Below are 3671 nucleotides of genomic sequence, written 5' to 3'. Positions count from 1 at the left end.
CGAAGCCCCCCCGCCGCCCGCCGCCCGCCGCCCGAGCAGTTCAGAGCGCTAGTTCCGCACGGGCGACCGTAGTTGATGTCGCCGGGACTGGTGGGCGCGGGGGCTGCTACTCACGTGGGCGCCTGGTGGGTCACGTGAGCGCCTCATCACCTGAGCTCAGCTCCCTGCCCGGCTCCTCTCAGCCCCATTCCCAAGGGACTAGGCAGCTGCGGAATGGGGTGGAGGGTGTTGTGGCAATGGGAGAGTCGCCGAGAGAGCAGGAAGGGGGCGGGGGGCTTCCTGACTCCAGGTGCTTTATTTACCCGGCGCATCTCAGGTCCTCGCCCAGCATCCCTGTGAGATGCCCATTCTCTCCAGGTATGACAGCTGATCACAGGGAGGATACCCGCCTTCACCAAGAGCGCTCCGCAACCGAGCCCCACGGCCTGCTTTCAAGCCCAGCTCTGCCTGACTCCAAAGCCCAGATAGTGATGCCTGCCGGGAAGCTGCGCTGCCACCTTAAGTAGGGTATTCCAGTCCACATGTTCTCTTTCCCGCTCTTCATTTCCCTCTAAGCACATATGATTCCCAAATCTACGTCTCCAGGCTATTCCCTTCCCTGAGTCTCAGGCTCTCTTTGCCAACTGTCTATTGGACACCGCTGCCTGAATGTCCTTGAGGGACCTCAAAATCCACATACCCCAAACTGATTTCGCCAACTTCCTTCTCGCCTTCTCCGTTCACCTCTTTCCACATTCGGAACTTACACTTTAACATTTCACCTATTCTCATCTAGAGAGAATGGCAGACAGCTAAAAAAGAAAGCATTAAAACATTTTTATATGGACCACAGACTAACAGATTCATCAAGATTCTTGGTTCACAGCACACTCCTATCATCGACTCCTGCTTGTCCGCCTCGCCTCGTCTCGCCCCGACCCACTCTTTTACACTTGTGAAACAACCACTCTCCTCAGGAAATAGAAAACTGCCAATATTATAGTTGCGACAGCGTAGTGCCATGTATTTGGTTTTGAGGATTTGACTATAATGTGTTTTGGTTTGATTCTCTTTAAGTTTATTCTGATTGGAGTTAATTGCATTTCTTGGACACATAGATCAATGTCTTTCCTCTAATTTGAGTAATTTTCAGCCATTGTTTGGTTAAAAATTCTTTCTTCCCCTTTCTATTTTTCCTCTCCTTCTGGAATTCCCATCATGCATATGTCAGTATGCTTGATGATGTCTGATGGGTCTCAGGTTTTGTTCATTTTTCTTCATTCTTTTCACTTTCTGTTCTTCAGACTGGATAATCTCAGTTGAGCTATCTTTTAGTTAACTGATTGTTTTTTTCTGCCAGCTCAAATATGCTGTCAAACGTCTTTAGTGAACTTTTCATTTCAATTATTGTACTTTTCAGCCCCAGAATTTCTATTTAGTTCCTTTTTGTAATTTCTATTTCTCTCTCTCTATTCTCTCTACTGATATTCTATATTTGCTGAAGCATTCTTCTCATTTTCTTTATTCCTTTGTCCATGGTTTCCTTTCACTCTTTGAGCATATTTAAGACAGTTGATCTAAAATCTTTGTGTAATTGCTTCACTACATGCCCTTTCTCACAGTAATTTTCTAATATTTCTTTTCTTTTCTCTTTTATTTATATGCCTCAAAATTTGTGTTGGAATCTGGATGTTTTGAGTATTAGAAAGTGTCAGCTCTAGAAATTAGATCCTCCCATTTCCCAGGGGTGGTTGCTGCTCTTTGTTTTGGGCTGTCGTTTTCTTTTTCAGTGACTTTTTAAAATACTTTTTTTTTTTGTTATATGTGGCCACTGATATCTGTGTTTCATTAGTTCAGTGGTCAACTGTAGACAGAGTTACTTAAAATACATAGAGCCAAAAGAAAAAAAAGAAAAAAGATTGAGAAAAATACTTTCCCTGTCTTTGCTGATGAGCTCTGAGTTGGAGCACTTTTTATAATGCTTTACTTTTTGCTAGTGCAGAGACTGGAAACCAGTCTCAAGTGAATGCTTAGGGTCTTCTCTGGACTTTCCCGAGCATGTGTCTCACCTTGGACATGCATATGGACTTCTTCGTTCCCTAGTATATGTGAGTTTCTTTAAGTGCTTGTTCTCCCATGTATTTCTTTTCCCCAGCTCTGCCTCACTAGGCTTTTCAGTTGGTCTATTGCTTGTCCTAAATGTTGTTCCTTGCCCCAAGTTACTGTGGCCAATAACTGTGATTTTAAATGCTTTTGACAAAAGCCACCCAGGAAGTTGCCCCAACCTCAGTCTTGGGAATGTTCTCAGTCTGGTGTGACATAGGGAAGTCTTTGTGCTGGTCCTCCAGGGAACCACGAAACAGACCAAGACCCATGACCACAATTCTGTGAGAGTAGGTCCCGATTTCCTCCCTCTAGCACTAACAATCTGAACCAGGATAACAGGCTGCCATCAACAGATAGCTGCCAATCTGGGGCATAGGGGATTGTAAGCAGGTAGTTTAAAATTTGTTACCGTATATGAATGAAATTTATCATTTTTATTATTTTCCATCTGATTTATTTCACTTAGAATAATACCTTCAAGGTCCATCAGTGTTGTCATGAATGGCAATATTTCATTTTTTTTTGTAATTGAGTAGTATTCCATCATATATATGTATATGTGTGTATATATATACATACATATGTGTATATACATACACACACACACACACACACACATCTCCACATCTTTATCCATTCATCTTTATCCATTCATCAAAGTTGATGGACACTTTTCATACCTTGACTATTGTAAATGATGCTGTAATGATCATAGGGGTGCATATATTTTTTCAAATTAGTGTTTTCATATTTTTCAAATAAATACCCAGAGAGGAATAGCTGAATCATATGGTAGTTCTGGTTGTTGTAATTTTCTTTACTAAATTCCAGAGTTCTTCAAAAGTTGATTCTTATTTTATTTTTATTTTTTTGTCAGCTCATTAGTTGCTGTTGGGTAGGAATAAAGTCCTGGAGTTCAATACCCTACCACTTTCAGTAATGTTACTTTTCTTTGTTATTTCTATTAGTCAGTTTTGGTAGTTTGTGTCTTTATTGGAATTCGTCCATTTCATCTATCTTGTCTTATTTGTTGTCGTATAATTGTTAATAGTATTACCCTATAATCCTTTTTAAATCTGTAGAGTTTGGAGTGATGTTCCGTCTTCCATTCTTGATCTTAGTAATTTGTTTATTTTTATTTTTTATTAAAAATGTTGGGTGACATTGGTTAATAAAATTATATAGGTTTCAAGTGTACCATTCAATAATACCTCATATGAATATTGTGTTGCGCGTTCACTATTGAAAGTTAAATGTTTTTCCATCATCATATATTTGACCCCCTTTACCCCTATCTACCTCCTCCCCTTAATTCTGGCAACCACTAATCCACTGTCCATGTTCCTGAGTCTCTGTTTGTCATGTTTGTTGCTTTCAGTTTTATATTCCAATATAAGTGAAATCTTATGATTCTCAACTTTTTCTGCCTGACTTATTTCTCTTAGCATGATAATCTCAAGATCCATCCACATTGTTGCAAATGGCAGTATTTCATTTTTTGTTATGGCTGAGTAATATTCCATTGTATATATTTACCACAGCTTCTTTATCCAATCATCTATCCAAGGACACTTTGGGTGTTTCCA

The sequence above is a fragment of the Pteropus alecto genome, unplaced genomic scaffold (genome assembly GCF_000325575.1).
Source record: "Pteropus alecto unplaced genomic scaffold, ASM32557v1 scaffold151, whole genome shotgun sequence".
Lineage (NCBI taxonomy): Eukaryota > Metazoa > Chordata > Mammalia > Chiroptera > Pteropodidae > Pteropus > Pteropus alecto.
The sequence above is the reverse complement of the archived record's forward strand: the minus strand, read 5'-3'. Positions refer to the sequence as shown.